This window comes from Capra hircus, chromosome 7 (assembly GCF_001704415.2).
Source record: "Capra hircus breed San Clemente chromosome 7, ASM170441v1, whole genome shotgun sequence".
Taxonomy (NCBI): domain Eukaryota; kingdom Metazoa; phylum Chordata; class Mammalia; order Artiodactyla; family Bovidae; genus Capra; species Capra hircus.
Window position 1 is genome coordinate 41838016 of NC_030814.1, and position 18590 is coordinate 41856605.

The 18590-nt window shown below is 39.9% G+C and overlaps 1 pseudogene; it reads left to right on the forward strand.

The window, feature by feature from the left end:
• Positions 16379 to 18366, forward strand: LOC108636421 (annotated as a pseudogene).

Consider the following 18590-nt stretch of genomic DNA (forward strand, 5'->3'; position numbering starts at 1 on the left):
ATATGTTGTAGGATTCTGTTTGCTAGAATTTTTTTAAAGGATTTTTACATCTATGTTCATCAGTGATATTGGCCTGTAGTTTTCTTTTTTTGTGGCATCTTTGTCTGGTTTTGGTATTAGGGTGATGGTGGCCTCATAGAATGAGTTTGGAAGTTTACCTTCCACTGCAATTTTCTGGAAGAGTTTGAGTAGGATAGGTGTTAGCTCTTCTCTAAATTTTTGGTAGAATTCAGCTGTGAGGCCTTCTGGCCCTCGGTTTTTGTTTGCTGGAAGATTTCTGATTACAGTTTCAATTTCCGTGCTTGTGATGGGTCTGTTAAGATTTTCTATTTCTTCCTGGTTCAGTTTTGGAAAGTTGTACTTTTCTAAAATTTGTCCACTTCTTCCAAGTTGTCCATTTTATTGGCATATGTTTGCTAATAGTAATCTCTTATGATCCTTTGTATTTCTGTGTTGTCTGTTTTGATCTCTCCATTTCCATTTCTAATTTTGTTGATTTGATTCTTCTGCCTTTGTTTCCTGATTAGTCTGGCTAATGGTTTGTCAGTTTTATTTATCTTCTCAAAGAATTAGCTTTTGGCTTTGTTGATTTTTGCTATGGTTTCTTTTGTTTCTTTTGCATTTATTTCTGCCCTAATTTTTAAGATTTCTTTCCTTCTACTAACCCTGGGGTTCTTCATTTCTTCCTTTTCTAGTTGCTTTAGGTATAGAGTTATGTTATTTATTTGACTTTTTTCTTGTTCCTTGAGGTAAGCCTGTATTGCTATGAACCTTCCCCTTAGCACTACTTTTACAGTGTCCTATAGGTTTTGCGTTATTGTTTTTTCTTTTTCATTTATTTCTATGTATATTTTTATTTCTTCTATGATTTGTTCATTATTCAGCAGTGTGTTGTTCAGCCTCCATATGTTGGAATTTTTACTAGTTTTTCTCCTGTAATTGACATCTAATCTTAGTGCATTGTGGTCAGAAAAGATGCTTGAAATTGTTTAAATTTTTTTTGAATTTACCTAGGCTAGACTTATGGCCCAGGATGTGATCTATCCTGGAGAAGGTTCCATGTGCACTTGAGAAAAGGGTGAAATTCATCGTTTTGCAGTGAAATGTCCTATGGATATCAGTTAGGTCTATCTTGTGCATTCTATCATTTAAAGTTTGTGTTTCCTTGTTAATTTTCTGTTTAGTTGATCTATCCATAGGTGTGAGTGGGGTGTTAAAGTCTCCCACTATTATTGTGTTACTGTTAAATTCCCCTTTCATACTTGTTAGCATTTGTCTTACATAATGCGGTGCTCCTATGTTGGGTGCATATATATTTATAATTGTTATATCTTCTTGGATTGATCTTTTGATCATTATGAAGTGTCCTTCTTTGTCTCTTTTCACAACTTTTGTTTTAAAGTCTGTTTTATCTGATACGAGTATTGCTACTCCTGCTTTCTTTTGGTCTCTATTTGCATGGACTATCTTTTTCCAGCTCTTCACTTTTAGCCTGTATGCGTCCCTTGTTTTGAGGTGGGTCTCTTGTAGACAACATATATAGGGGTCTTGTTTTTGTATCCATGCAGTCAGTCTTTGTCTTCTGGTTGGGGCATTCAACCCATTTACATTTAAGGTAATTATTGATAAGTATGATCCCAGTGCAATTTACTTTGTTGTTTTGGGTTCGAGTTTATACACCCTTCCTGTGTTTCCTGTCTAGAGAAGATCCTTTAGCATTTGTTGGAGAGCTGGTTTGGTGGTGCTGAATTCTCTCAGCTTTTGCTTGTCTGTAAAGCTTTTGATTTCTCGTTCATATTTGAATGAGATCCTTGCTGGGTACAGTAATGTGGGCTTTAGGTTTTTCTCTTTCATCACTGTAAGTATGTCCTGCCATTCCCTTCTGGCCTGAAGAGTTTGTACTGAAAGATCAGCTGTTATCCTTACAGGAATCCTCTTTTGTGTTATTTGTTGTTTTTCCCTTGCTGCTTTTAATATATGTTCCCTTTGTTTGATCTTTGTTAATTTGAATAATATGTGTTGGAGTGTTTCACCTTGGTTTTATCCTGTTTGGGACTCTCTGGGTTTCTTGGACTTGGATGACTATTTCCTTCCCCATTTTAGGGAAGTTTTCAACTATTATCTCCTGAAGTATTTTCTCGTGGTCTTTCTTTTTGTCTTCTTCTGGGACTCCTATGATTCGAATGTTGGGGCGTTTAACATTGTCCAGAGGTCTCTGAGTTTGCCGTCATTTCTTTTAATTCTTTTTTCCTCTCTGTTTCACTTATTTCTACATTCTATCTTCTACCTCACTTATCCTATCCTCTGCCTGCATTAGTCCACTGTTGATTCCCTCCAGAGGGCTTTTGATCTCATTTATTGCATTATTCGTTATATATTGACTCTTTTATTTCTTCCAAGTCCTTGTTAAACATTTCTTGCATCTTCTGAATCCTTTTCTCCAGGCTATTTATCTGTGACTCCATTTTATTTTCAAGATTTTGGATCATTTTCACTATCATTATTTGGAATTCTATATCAGGTTAACTGATTAACACCCATTAACTCTAACTAACCCATTAACTCTTCTTCTTTGTTTAATTTGATGGGCATTTATCCTGTTCCTTTATCTGCTGAGTATTTCTCTGCCTTTTCATCTTGTTTATATCAGTGTGTTTGGGGAGGCCTTTCCATATTCTGGCAGTTTGTGGTTCTTCTTTATTGTGGAAGTTCCTTGCTGTGGGTGGGGTTGGATGGGTGGCTTGTCAAGGTTTCCTGGTTAGGGAAGCTTATGTCAGTGTTCTGGTGGGTGGAGCTGGCTTTCTTCTCTCTGGAGTGCAGTGTAGTGTCCCATAGTGAGTTTTGAGATGTCAGTGGGCTTGGTGTGACTTTCGGTAGCCTGTATATTGAAGCTCAGGTCTATGTTCCTGTGTTGCTGAAGAATTTGCATGGTATGTCTTTCTCTGGAGCTTGTTGGCCCTTGGGTGGTGCTTGGTTTCTGTGTAGGTATGGAAGGTTTTGATGAGCTCTTATTGATTAATGTTCCCTGGAGTTAGGAGTTCTCTGGTGTTCTCAGGATTTGGACTTCAGCCTCATGCCTCTGGTTTTCAGCCTTATTTTTACAGTAGCCTCAAGACTTCTCCATCTACACAGCACTGTTGATAAAACATCTAGGTTAATGATGAAAGGCTTATCCACAGTGAGGGACACCCAGAGAGGTACACAGAGTTACATGGAGAAGAGAAGAGGGAGGAGGGAGATAGAGGTGACCAGGAGGAGAAGAGAGGAAATCAAAAGGGGAGAGAGAAAGCTAGCCAGTAATCACTTCTCATGTGCTCTCCACAGTCTGGATCCCTCAGAGATGTTCATGGACTTACACAGAGAAGAGAAGAGGGAGGAAGGAGACAGAGGTGGCCAGGAGGATAAAAGGGGGAATCAAAAAGAGAGAGACAGATCCAGCCAGTAATCAGTTCCCTAAGTGTTTTCCATAGCCCGGAACACATAAAGAGATTCACAGAGTTGGGTAGAGAAGAGAAGCGGGAGGGAGGAGAATGAGGCGACCTGGTGGAAAAAATGGAGAGTCAAAAGGGGGAGAGAGCAATCAGGCCAGTAATCTCATTTCCAATTAAAAATGTGTACTGAATATTGGGTTCTTAAAGGTACAAAATTGATAACAAATACCAAAAACCAAAGATTAGAAATCTAGAGAAGAACTTAGATTCTCAAAAATACAATATTAAACAAAATAGTCACAAAAATTATAAAGTATATATATATATGAAGTTTGCTTTGAAAATAGGGTCTTTTTTTGCAATGTAATAGTAGCTTATAAAAATGAAAATTAAAGGAGTAATAGAGGACTTACAAATAAAAAAATAAAAAATATTAAAAAAAATGATGATAGTAAAAAAATTTATTTCTCTGGAGCTGTTGCGGACAGTGTGGGGTCAGTTCATTTTCAGATAGTTCCTTCATCTGGCTTATACTTCTGAAGATCTGTAGGCCCCTTCCTATGTAGTCGGTACTAACTACAGGGTTTTAATCTATTGCACCTGTCACTTCCAAAGTGGTTCCCTCTGTTTATTTTAGCTTCTTCTGTTTGCTGGTCTCTACAGTGTCTAATTTCTGCCCTGACACAAGGGGGCGGTGGTGATCACTGTTTTTAGCCTCTCTTGTTCAGTCGTGCTGTGGGGAGGGAGAAACACTGCAAACAAATATCAATGGCATGTGTGAGGAGTGCTCGCAGTGTCTTGGCCACACTGGGTTTGCCCTGCTCATGGCGTGTGTGCTTTCCCAGTCTACACTGCTCAGGCTTTAGGTTGCTCTGCAGGCAACTGTCTGTGGTGGGCCCTGGGTTGCATGCACTTCCCAGGTCTAAGCCATTCAGGTTCAGGTTCTCAGGTAGTCCACAAAGGCGCAGACTTTGTTGGGCCTTCATTTTGTGCCCTTCCCAGGTCCGAGAAGCTCAGGAGACCAGGTGTTTGGAGAGCACAGTTCCCACCCCCAACCCCCGCCCCCGCCCTGCTGTTGGAGGCTGCGGCTTATCACCTTCCCTCTCCTAGTCGCTCAGTTTTCTGGGTGCACAAAAGCTGTGCCTTCTTAGTTGTGCCATGTGTCTCTTCTGGGGAGCTGATCTCTGGTTGTGACCCTCCCAGTGGATGTCAACCATCCAGAATCCCAAGAAGTCTGGTTAGCAATGAAGCCTGCTTACAGTATGGTAGAGGATGCCTCTTGGGGTCACGATTGCCCCCTTCGGGCTCTGGCTGCCCTCGCCTGCTTGTCTCCAGTGTGGGATGGGCCGGTCCTCAGCTGGCTAGTTCTGCTCAGTCCTTTGTTCTTGAGCGGTGGTGTCTTAGGTTGGGGCTTTTCACAGGATAGCTATCCCACAGTCTGGGTTGCTGTCTCAAGCTAGTTCCCTCAGATTGCCCTTGGGACATTCAGGCCCGGTCCTTACCCAAAGCAATGCAGCCTGCGCCTCCCTGTCCAGCCCCTGCTTGCTAGTGGCCCGTTCGAGCATCTGGGTTGCTTCTCTGCTGGGAGTTGCCGTTAGGCACGTAATCTATTTTTGAAGAAAATGGGCTGCCTTTCTCAGTCCTGATGTCCTCTGCCAGCATTCAGAAGTTTTGTGGAATTTGCTCAGCGTTCAAATGTTCTTTTGATGAATTAGTGGAGGAGAAAGTTGTCTCCTAGTCCTATTCCTCCTCCATCTTAGGACTGCCCCCAAAATATTTTTTCCTGGCTCTGATTCTTAACTCTGGTGGTTTAATTCTCAAATGTAAGTTGTTTGATGGTTCTTCTCTCTCCCTATGATAAGGAACTGTTAATATAGCAGCCAACCCAAACTAGATATTATAATTATTAGGTTATAACGATTAGAATGAACACTCTTTAGTCTTTTCAAACCACGGGATTAATAATAGCTCATTTTTATTCAGTGCTTACCATGTAACAAGCATGTTTTTATATTTATCATTGTTACAATCTTATAAGGTAGGTGGTACTGTTAACCCCACTTTTTACAGCATAGGAGAGTAACACTTAGAGACAATAAACATTCAAGGTTTTTTCAAGGTTTCTGAATCAATAAGTGGCAAAGCTGGAATTCAGATTCAGGCAAGTTGATTCTAGTACCTATTTTCTTATTTTGTAAAGAACATAAATCTTTTAAATTCATGAATCAACAATCACTTCTTTCTATGCGTTTTCTATCTTCTTTCTTTTTTTAATGTAAATTTATTTATTTAATTGGAGGTTAATTACTTAAGTGTGGTTCTTTAAAGTAGGGCAGCATGTTGCTTTAACCCTGGGTCATGGTCAAGTTTGCAGCATTTGTTATTTTCCTCCATTGTGGCACTCAGCAAACATTTTACTTCTAAGTTGCTTATGTTTATTAAAAAAATAAGTATAATTTATATGTGATAAACTGTATATGTAAAATGTGTCCAACTTAATGAACTTTTATAGATGATTTCACTCAGAAAACCATCACCACAATCAATGAACAAACACTTCCAACACTCCAAAAACCTCATGTACTTTACTAATTGTGATATATTCTCTTCTCTTTGGGGAAGAGGCTAAGGTCTTATACCTCTATTATTTTAGTAGCCTTTCTTTGTCACCTGTGAACATCAACTGTGTGTAGGATTATAAACCATTCCGAAATTTCCCAAGACTGAAGGGGGGGGGGTCCAAATATGTGGGTTTTCAGTGCTAAAACTGGGACAGTCCAGGGAAAACTGGGATGAGCTGCTCATCCTGTGTGGCTTATGTGCATTATGCTTCCAAGTGCTTTATGTGCATTAAGTCCTCATAATTACCGGGTTGAGAAAGGTACTACTATTGTTCTCATATACCAGTTGGAGAGCCATTGTATTGAAAGGTTAGGTAACTTTTAGTCCAACGTGACACTGTTAATTGATAGAGGATTTGAAACCAAAGCTATCCTGCTTATCTTTTTGTTATTCTGTCTTTAATGATAAATGAATTGTTCAGGGAAGAGCTACTCACTCCCACTTACCCGAGTTTATGGAGAGGTAGCAGTGGAGTTTGGGAATTGACCACATGAATATGGAGTCTACAGGTTGACAAGGAGCAATGATAGCACCCACATTTTGAGTTCTGCCAAGGCCTGGATATTAGGGACCACTATGGTTTGTGAAAAGGGTCTGGAAAGAGGTTGAGCAGGAGTGGGAGAAGTCATGTTTTATACACACATATGATTACTGCCAAAACTGCAAACATAACTACTTAGAAGAATAGATGGGAAAGTTGTGTACAGTTTGCAGTCTTTTCCCTAGAACCTGCTAGAGAAAATCACACAACGAGGGTGACAGGTTTTTAATCATGCCATCAAAGCCATAAATTGGCACTCAGAAGTGTGCAGCAACCTTGTATCTTCCTAGTGCAGTGTCTGAGATGAGCATCACATATTTCACTGCTGCTCAAGCCTCCCTCCCTTCTCACTGCACTGAAGTATTAAAAGATTGTTTCAACTGCTTTGCCATAGCCATCCATAGCCATGACTTCCTTCTTCCTTTGATTGCTTTCTCCAGAATCATCCCTTTCTCCATTCCTATTTATGCTTTTTTTTTTTTTTAGCATAAAAGTAAGATCTGGTTCACACATTTCTCTCCAGCTACTCCCGTTTCTCTCCTCTCCTTCACAGGCATATTTCAGATGAGTTATTCCTACATTTCATTCCTCTGTACTCTTCAAACACCCCCAGCCCCATTTAGCTTCTACACCTGAATTGCCATGGAAGTAGTTTTAGTTCAAGCTCAGTGATCTCCATTTTGACAAACCCAGTAGATACCTCTGTCTTCATTGCAGTACATCTATCTTTCAGTAATATTCAACTAAGCTGACCCTCAGTCATTCCAAAAAAGTCTTCCTTCTCTTGACTTCTGAAACACCACTCTTATCTGACCACTCCTTTTCAGTCATTTTTATTATTTTCTCTTCTTCAGCATGATCTTTAGGTGTTGAGATTCCCAGAGCTGATGTTTTTTCTCTCTCCATACCCCCTGGATGATGAGAACCTATATTTCCATAGACTTCAATGTCATTCTTAGTTTTTGTCTTTAGCACTCAAGGGTGTTGGTACTGACTGTCCAGCTGTTCAGGTGTTATCTCCACTTGCTTGTCTCCCACCTTACTGTGTCCAAAAAGGAGCTCTAGAGTCTATATTCCACCTTTTAAAACCCTACTCCCCCTCGCTGGGTCTTCATCCTAGTGTTTCACTACCATCCAACTGGTTGCCTGAGCTAGAAGCCATCCTTGAATTCTCTCCTTCTTCACTCCCTACACACAATCCCAACTGCACACAATCCAGCTTCACTTCCTGCACTTTTCCCAAAACATATCTAAAATCCATTCATGATTCTGTGCCTCTCTGTCACTACCTTATTCTGAGGCAGCTCATGCCTTACCTGCTCTTTCTTTCATACCTCATTTTAGTTCATTCTCCACATAGCAGCAAAGTGATTTTCTTGAGACCCAGTTATATCATATTTCTGGCCTTCAATTATGTCTTATGTCTTAGAATAAAACCCAAGCTCCTGATTATGACTTCTAGGGTCCTATAGTATCTAGCCCAGGCTCCACTTCAGATCTTATCTTGTGCCACTCTTTTATTCCAGTCATGCTTTCAGTTTCAGCCACTTATCACCATCTTTACCAGGGCTTTACTCAATCCAGAATGCTCACCCTGGTTCTTCATTTGCTGACTCATTCTCTTCTTTCAGAACTGAGCTTAAAGATCATCTTAGTTGTATGTATCTGTTCATTCCATACTCCTAATTTATGTCTCCTCCCCTCTCCCCTTTGGCAACCATAAGTTTGTTTTCTATGTCTGTGAGTCTGTTTCTGTTTTATAAATAAAGGTATTTGTAATGTTTTTATCTTTCACATATAAATGATACAATATTTGTCTTTCTCTGTCTTATTTCACTCAGTATGATAATCTCTAGGTTAATCTATTTTGCTGTAGTACTTTTCTTTCTGTCCCATCAGAGTTTGAAATTATTTTATTTTTTCTATTTACTTTTTTTTCTTAAATGCCTCCCTGCTGGAAGACAAGCTTAATGATGTCAGGGCTCATAATTCATTTTTTGTGTCCCTGGTGCTTAGCATACTACCAGATATGTAGTAGGAACTCCCTATATTTGTTAAATATGAAAATACATCTTTATTACTTTCTACCACAGTTTCTGTAATAAACCAAGACACACATCAGTGGTTTGATGTCATTTGATCTTAACGGGTAGACCAGATTTCCCTAAACAATCTTTGCCTCCAGTTAGCCCGTTTTGTTTTTTATCTCATTTATTTTATTAAAGCATTTTAAATGGACTTTTCTTTGCCTTTCTACTTAGGGTATTCTGACAGGAAAGAGAAGATACAAAATTCAAGGTAAGAATCATGAGTAGGGTAGGAGAAGGTGGGAATCTTGAGTGGCCTTCAGTTGATAGGGCACCTACTCGACCCAGGCTCTAGGAGACCGTTGGTTACAGAAGTGAACGAGAAGTACAGAGCCTACTCTCAGAGCTTTTCATAACCCAGCCTGGTTCTTCTGAACTCTGCCTGTTAGAATCACCTAGGGCACTCTTGTCTACCCCGAAGCAAATGAGTCAGAATCCTTGGGGATGAGGTCTCATCATAGTGAAAAAGTGGAAGTGTTAGTCACTCAGTTGTATCTGACTCTGTGACCTTGTGGACTATAGCTTGCCAGGCTCCTCTGTCCATGGGATTCTCCAGTCAAGAATACTGGAATGTGTGAAGAAGTGAAGTGAAGTGGCTCAGTTGTGTCCGACTCTTTGCGACCCCATGAACTGTAATCTGCCAGGCTCCTCAACTGCTCCGTCAACAGGGGACAGCTATCCTAACAACCTCTGGGCTGCTGTCACCTTTCAACACCACCAGATTCAACCACTTCATTTTGGGGCTTGGTGTTGTCTTCTTTGAAAACATGAGATGGCTCAGCTGACTGATATGAGAAATTCTGTCCTTGGCCACCGAGCAGAGTTTTTCCGTATTTTAAAGATAACTAGCTCACTCGAGGATTGAGCTGGGACCTGTGTGGTAATACACAGGCACTACATTGCCTCTGCGTTCCATCCACCCAACTCAGAGACTGCTAACTGGGACATTAGAGCTCAAGTGGGCTTTTATAGAGAGTAAGAATTCTTAATATGGGATCTCAGGAATTCTAGATATTCGATTACACAGGGGAAATTATGTGCTGAGATATATGTGTGTCTTTTTCAATACAGCAAGTCTAAAGGGGTCATTGATTCTCAAAGAGCTCCGTGATACACAGAACAGGTTAGGAAACTACTGGGGTAGGACTAGATGGTCTTGATTCCCTAAAAGCCTCAAAGTTTATACTTCTTTGAATGTTGAGTCTGCAACAGTAAGTGCCAATGCCCAGCTCTCCTTGGCCACACTTAAGAAGATGGCCCAGCAAGGCCTGTGGTGTGGCAGATGCTCCTGGAGAAAAAGGAAGTACGCTCAGTGTGTTGACCAGTTTTGCTTGGGGTGTACTCAAAGGGAAAGATCTCTAACCAACTTCTCCATTCATGGTGAGAAATGGAGCAGTGTTTTTCACAAAAGAAGCAGCAGTGACTGGGACACAAATTCTGTCCCCTGGTGGAAAGTAGGTGAAGGTCTCTAGCCGTCTTTATTTTTCAGAGTCAGATCCCTTCGTGCCTCGACAATGGTCCTTAAGCTTCAGTGCCAAGATGGTGGAGAGTAGGTCCATCTTGCCTGTTTTTTTCCTCCCCAGATATGGCACAACTCTGACACATAAATAGAGATTTACTTAATGTCTTTGGAGTGAACAAATTAAACAAGCAGAAAAGTAAATTTCTGGAAAAACTTCTCCATTGGAGAGTTCAGATAGAGCTCTGTATCTTCACTTGTGGGGGACTCAAAAATAGTTAAGCTCCTGTTTCTGGTCTTGTCCAGCTCTTAGTTTCTCAGCATCTTCTTCCAGCTCAGGCCCTGGAAGTGTATTACTCTGCTGTCTTCTTTCTCCTTTCTGCTGGGTGAACCAACAGTAGAGACTTGCCTGACACGGCCTTCTCCGGGTGATGACTAAAGTGCTACTGTGTAGCATGCAGGAGTTGTTGGTCACCGAGGATGCAGGCAGCCGGTTTGTTACAGAGTTCAGGCTGCATCTAGACAGGATTGGGAAGCATTGGTTTTCTACTGGAGATTTGAAAAGGAAATAATTTTGCAGAGTTCCAGGCAGTGGCTTTTAAATAAGCTGAAAAACTAATCTTAAGTATTTTTAGTTTATGAAATTCTAGAGGGAAGAGGTTTCATAACACATTTAAACCAGGTCAATGATTGCCCCACAAAAGGGATTCTTATCCTAAAAAAATCTTTAAACAAGTATATATATATATATATATATATATATATATATAAGAACAACTATTGCAACAGTGTTTGTGAGAGACTTTTTCCATGAATTGGGGAATAGCTGGTTAGGTGGTATTGCTAACACGCTGGAACAGTTAAAAAAAAAAAAAAAGGTGGCTTCATCATTGAGTTGTTTTGCTAGTTCAACAGATACTAAGTACTTACCTTGTGCCAGGTACTGTGGTGCTGGGATCACAGAGACCAAATAGACACATCCCTGACCTCATGGAACTTCTCACTGATCTGACAGGAAGGAGGATTTCATTCATTCATTCAGTGAATGTTTTTTGGCACCTACTTTGTGCCAAACAGTGTTTTAGTTCCTAGAAATATAACAGTGAAGGAAACAGACAAAATCCCTAGTCTCAGAGAGCTTGTGTTACTTTTCAAAGGAGAAATCTATGTTGCTAATAAAAAAAAAAAGTTCTAAAATAGTATAGTTAATTCTATTTTTTTCTTTTACTGTAAAATATTCCAGAAGCACATTCCAAAGTTAATATGGTTATTCCACAGGGGCAAATAGTCAAGAGTTTCACTTTTTCCTTTTATGTGTTTCTATAACTGTTTGAATCATTTTCTCCATTTTTTTGTAATGAAGACATTGATTTAGGTATGATCACAATGTTTTCTTGTCCACCCTTCTTGTCATAGAGAGAAATGAAGACTTTGAATAAATTCAGGGTCACAGCCAGTGGTAGTGTGTAGCATCACTCTAGATGTGTCAAGAGTGGTTCCAGCAGGGATTAAGACCCTGGTTTTCAGGGTAGGATCAACTCTGTATCAGTGATTTGTAATGAGGAAGATGGCAGAAAGATAACAAACTATCAAGGAACCCCCAAAGTGTCTGGGTGATGACAAGTGGTAACTTAATTAAAAACAACATAGAAAGATTGGATGTGTTAGAAGTGCCTTAGAAATTTTCCTAGATCTCTGCCATAGACACCCACAGGGCCCAAAGAGGCTCCCTGATCTTTTCAGACTGAAAATTTAAGATCTTGCCACGTTTTATCTGCCTGTCACTTTTAGTGTTAGAATTTCCAAGTGGTTTGACTTGTCATTCATTTATTTGGGAACATCCCGTTATGCTTATTTCCATTTAAATTTGATTTTCCCATAAGTTTGCATTTTTTTAACTGAATACAAATTAATTTTGTCCCCAGATTTCTATTGAGAAAGTCTTTCCAGAGGTAAGTAGAGATGCCCTAGATCTGTAATTTTAAAGATTTTCATCATTCTTTTCTGGAACTCAGCTGGAAAAGGGAAAAGGAGAGAGTGGGACAATTGGTTGGAGAGTTCTCAAGCTTAAGGGGAGCTCAGATTTTAGCCAGTTTTCAGTGGAAAAGCTGTGTAGCAGAGAATGCGTCAGAAATGTGACTTTCAAGATTTTAGATCCTCTACATCTTTTTTTCAGTTGTATTGCCTGTAATTATAAAGGTCACTCATTTACATAGTAGCAGTTTTCTTTCATAATTCTTAGTCAAGCTCCTTCTGCTTATGGTGTGACTCTTTTTCCAGAGAAAGTAGTGATGTTTAAAAAGTTATTTAAGCTATGCAGGTGTGGTTGTGGTGGTAGAATGTCTGTTTAAATATCCACATTATTTTTAATATAATTGTTTTGTGGGTGGGTCACTCTTGGAAAATATTTTGTTACAGCTTTATAGTCTATACTTAACAAGATGCCTTATGACAATCTGATATGTTGTCCTTTGTAATTAACACCTGTATAAATATAGGTGAAGTTTGTTATACTGATACTATGGATTTTTGATTCAATATTTTAATCTCAAAGTTCACAATGAGATCTTAGCAAAAATCTCTTGACCTTAGTGTTGGTTTAGTCTGAGGCCTGAAGCAAGGAGCTGATGAGGGAGCAAGGAGCAAGTGAAGGGGCTTTGACAGCTTCTAGCTACCCAGGCCTCAGTGAAGTCCTTGGAGAGGTGGCACCTTTCCTGTTCTCTGAGCAAGCCTCCTACTCCAGCAAAAATTCCTGGTACCTAAGCAGCAGCCAGACAGCTGCTAATCACCAAGGGAGAAGAGAGTTTTCTGAATTGATGGAATTTCAAGTGGGAACTAAGGAATATGATATTTAGTTATCCTAGCTGCCTTGTTTCAAGCAAAGGTGTTCACAAGGAACTGTGGGTAGGTGAGTTACTTTACAGTAAGTACTTTGAGACTCCAGGTAAGAATCTCTAAGCAGAAGATACATCTTGTTAGAGTGCTTGTTTCCCTCATTGGTTTTTTTTTTTTTAGGTTTTTATTTTGAAATAATTTGAGATTTGCAGAAAAATTGCAATGATAGAACAGAGTTCCTGTATTCAGCAGATTTTTGCTTTTTGTTTCTTGGGTTACCAGCTTACATAACCATGGTACCATTTGTGAAAAGTAAGAAATTAAGACTGACACATAATATTAACTAAACTATAAAGTTTGCTTGGATTCCTACTCTGATTTTTAAAATTTTAAATTAAGTGCTTTCTGAAAAATAATTAAAAGTGGAAATGCCTATTCCCTGTCCTCTCCATCAAAAATTTTTCCCAGTCCCACTCCCCAGGAACAGTCCTAGGTCAGCACTGTCCAGTAGAAATGCAGCGTTTTTGTTTTTGTTTTTGTTTTTGTTTTGATTGTTGTTCTTTTTTTTTTTTTTTTTTAAATTCATTATAAGTCTTCACAGTTCAGTGAGTATTTTCCATTTCGAGGACATCTCTATTCTGACTAGTCACTTTTTAAGTGCTCAATAGACACATGTGGCTCGTGGCTCTAGATTTAGGAAAGTTCTGGGCTATTCTCTTATTTTCTGTCTCTCTCTTTCACTCATACACACACACAGTAACCTAATTTTTTCCACTACATACAGAAGCTCATCATTCCATGTGAGAATGGGACAACAGACTTTACTTAGACAGCTATGTAGTATTAAGTAGAACAAATGTGCTTAATCTATTAAATCACTTCCCCACACATAGATGTTTAGTTCCCCATCCCCCCATTTCAAATATACCAAAACCTATGTGCATTTGTATACTTCCAACATTTATTACTGTGGACATGGAATTGTTGTGTTAAAGGATGTGATTGTATTTTAAATATCATGACAATAGAACAATAGTATATTTTTAAAGAAATATACCATTCAGCACATTACTAAATGTATGTTTTTTTCTCAAGGCAGTCATTTTAGAAAGCAATTTATTTCAATGGTGTTCCTTTCACTTGAAATAATTCATTTTGATTTTTGGTGTTTGTAGTTTTGAAATTTTAAATGTCAACATTCTTTAGCAACATAGCTAGTTACCAAACAGGGCGTTCTGTTGTCAGTGTGGTAAGTCCCAATGCTCACTACAAATGCAGTGCCTTGACAAAACTTTTGACAACGCTCAGCATACATTTTGAATAACTTCTACTAGCACAGGAGTTCAACTGGTGCCCGAGTCTTACAGGGGCTTGGTTTGGAAGAGTACTGAGTCCTTCAGAAAATTCCCTCAACCTTATCTGATGAAAGCCCAGTGCTATCATGTTTTTTTTTGTTGTTTGTTTTTTTCTGATCCACCCATCTTCCCTAAAATGGATGCAGAGGAAATTACTTACAATCATGTGATTATGCAGCAAGGCACATAGCTAAAAGTGACTTTTCATCCCCAAACAAATTTCTGATGTCAGTAGTTTTAAGTAGAAAACATTGTTTTCATTTTGGGGAGGAAGAAAAAGGATGCATCATCTCATAACTTGGGGAGATGTTCTGTTTTACACTAGGCAGTGCCCTCTAGCTGCGTGAGCAGGAACTCACTTAGCTCACATTCCACTTTCTGACATCCTCTCACTCACAGCTTCAAAACCTGAAACATCAATTGATGTGGTATTAATATGTGAGAGAGGTATATAAATTATATTGGGGCATAGTGTAACTCGACTCCTTTATTTTAAATTGAAGTACAGTTGATTTATAGTATATGTTAGTTTCAGGTTTATAGAAAAGTGATTCACATATGTGTGTGTGCATGTACTTCAGATTATTTTCCATTATAGTTTATTGCAAGATAATGAGTATAGTTCCCTATAGTGTGAAATGTAAGTCACTGAGTCTTGTCTGCCTCTTTGCAGCTCCATGGACTGTGGCCTGACAGGCTCTTCTGTCCATGGGAATAATACTGAGAGTGGGTAGCCATTCCCTTCTCCAGGGAATCTTCTCAAGGCAGGTATCTGCCCTGGCTCTCTTGCTTGCAGGTGAATTCTTTTCCATCTGAGTCACCAGTTTCCTATGAAAGTGAAAGTGAAGTACCACAGAAAAGTCCAACTCTTTGTGACTCCATGGACTGTAGCCTATCAGGCTCCTCTCTCCATTGGATTTTCCAAGCAAGACTGCTGGACTGGATTCCCATTTCCTTCTCCAGGAGATCTTCCCCACCAAGGAATCGAACCCTGGTCCTCCTCATTGCAGGCAGACACTTTACCGTCAGAGTCACCAGGAAACAGTAAATTTTTGTTGCTTGTCTATTTTATGTATCAGTTGAACTATATCAGTTCAGTCACTCAGTCGTGTCCGACTCTTTGTGACCCCATGAATTGCAGCACGCCAGGCCTCCCTGTCCATCACCAACTCCCGGAGTTCACTCAGATTCACATCCATCGAGTCAGTGATGACATCCTGCCATCTCATCCTCTGTGGTCCCCTTCTCCTCCTGCCCCCAATCCCTCCCAGCATCAGAGTCTTTTCCAATGAGTCAACTCTGCATGAGGTGGCCAAAGTACCGGAGTTTCAGCTTTAGCATCATTCCTTCCAGAGAACATCCAGGACCGATCTCCTTTCTTATGGACTGTTTGGATCTCCTTGCAGTCCAAGGGACTCTCAAGAGTCTTCTCCAACACCACAGTTCAAAAGCATCAATTTTACAGTGCTCAGCTTTCTTCGCAGTCCAACTCTCACATCCATACATGACTACTGGAAAAACCATAGCCTTGACTAGATGGACCTTTGTTGGCAAAGTAATGTCTCTACTTTTCAATATGCTATCTACGGTGGTCATAACTTTCCTTCCAAGGAGTAAGCATCTTTTAATTTCATGGCTGCAATCACCATCTGCAGTGATTTTGGAGCCCCCCAAAATAAAGTCTAACAGTGTTCCCACTTTCCTCCATCTATTTCCCATGAAGTGATGGGGCCAGATGCCATGATCTTAGTTTTCTATATACTCCTACTTTATCTCCCACCTTCCTTTTTGGTAACCATAAGCTTGTTTCCTATGATGACTTCATTCATACTGAAAGTGGGGCTTGTTTTCCTAAACTTTCAAAGGTGGAGATTGTGGGTTTGCTTTATCTACTTAAAATGTTCCATTGCTTAGTATGGGATGCTTGATGAATATTTGGTGAAATAAATGCAAATTCCCTGGCAGTCCACTGGTTAGGACTCTGAGCTTTGATTGCAGAGATTGTGGGTTTATATCCCTGGTTGGCGAAGTAAGATCTCACAAGCTGAATGCTGCGAACAACAACAAAAAACATTGGTGAAATACTGTTTGTTGAGGAAGAGGAACAGTGGAATAGGGGTAGGTGAATCTGGCTTTCACTTCTGCATTGGTCCTGAGTGACTTCTGTGGGTCCTCTCGTCTATTTCTTTCTGGTCCTCAGTTTATTCACATACATATCAATAGGTTTGGCCCCAGGTAGTTAAAGTCCCCTCTTGTATAAACAGTCTCAAAGTTCATATGACTTTTCAGGCCTAAAGTCTGACCCTAAATCAAGACCTATACTGAATCTTTTAAAAACAGCCTACCTCAAAATGAATAAAATTGCTAGAATAAGACTGCCTAAGGTGGTGAAAGACCTGTACTTGGAAAAATACTGAAGATAATACGGATGGAAAATTATACCATGATCTTGGATTGGAAGAATTAATATTGTTAAAATGATTGATAAAATAATTAATATTGTTAAATATTAATTATAATATATATATTATTAATATAAAATTTATATTTTAAATTTATATAAATATATATTCATATTTTATATTATGTAATATACATATAGTGTAGTATGTAGTATATATCAAAATTTATGTTAATAAATTATTATTGATGAAAATATTTTATTAATATTTAACAATAATTAATATTGTTCAAATTACCAAAGGCAATTTATTGATTCAATACAATCCCTACTAAAATACCAATAGTATCTTTCAAGGAACTAAGAATAATTTAAAAATGTATGTGGAAATACAAAAGACCCAAAAGGCCAAAACAATATTGAGAAAGAGAACAGAGGTGGAGAAATCCCATTCCTCAACTTCAGACTATATTACAAAAGCTACAATAATCAAAACATTATGGTACTCGCTCAATAGACACACAGATCAATGGACGAGGATGGAGAATTCAGAATCATATACTTTTGGTCAATTAATCCATGACAAAAGAGGCAAGAATAGACAATGGAGAAAAGACAGTCTTCAAAAAATGGTGCTGGGAAAACTGGACAGCTTCAGGTAGAAGAATGATAGCTCAGCTGGTAAAGAATCCACCTGCAACGTGGGAGATCTGGGTTCGATCCCTGGGTTGGGAAGATCCCCAGAAAAGGGAGAGGCTACCCACTCCAGTATTCTGGCCTGGAGAATTCCATGGACTGTATAATCTATGGGATTGCAAAGAGTTGGACACAACTGAGCGACTTTCATTCACTCACTCACTCAATATCACATACAAAAATAAAATGGGTTAAAGACATATATAGACCAGAAACCATAGAACTGCCAGAGGGAAACATGGGCAGAGCACTCTTGGATATAAAAAGTAGCAGTGTTCCTGGTCAACAACCATGACCACCTGGAACAGGTGAGTGACGACTGGGGCAGCAAGACAGTGTTCGAGAACTTCCTGATGCGGCTTCTGGCCATCCAGGGCATGCTACAGAAGTTCACGGATGCCTTCTTCCAAACCATCTTCAGCATGCACTGGGGCTCAGCCCGGCTGCTGACCATCGAGTACATGTTTGATTTCCTGGACAAGCAGGCCGCTCGGCACCAGATACATGATGCAGATATGCATCACACCTGGAAGAAAGACTGCCTGCTCCTGTGCCCCTGGTTGAACATGATCAAGAACCGACAGGTCCTATTCAACATCTACAAGAGCAGCAGCACTGACGCCTGCCTGTCAGTGGTGGCCTAGGCCTTCATGGACTCCTGGTCCATATCTGAGCACAAGCTGGGCAAGGACTTTTACTCCCAGAAGCTGCTCTACACCAAGGACATCCTTAGCTTCTAGAGCTAGGTGAAGATTTACTATGCCTACATCACCAAGATGGCCTGCCATCAGCTTGGACCTGAGTCAATTCAATAGCATGAGTGTCTTGCATGAGATCTACTTTTACATCACCAAGTACAAGGGCGAGACCCCAACACAGCCCTGGGGAAGGATAAGCAGACCTGGTGGCAGCTGCTGTGGAGCAAGCTGGAGCAAGTAGTAGACACTGTACCCCTGAGTAGCTGAGTCATTGGCCTATGACCTTCTGACCAGGGGGACTTGAGTGAATTGGGGCTGCCCCTTATCTAGCAGCCAGAGCTGGGAGATCTATAGAAGAGGCCTGGTCCCAACTGTGCCAGGTGCCCTGTGCTGGGGCCACATGTCCAGTCCTGGTCCCCTTGGAGCTAACCCCGTTGGAGCCTGCCAGGGTCCCAGTTCTTAATT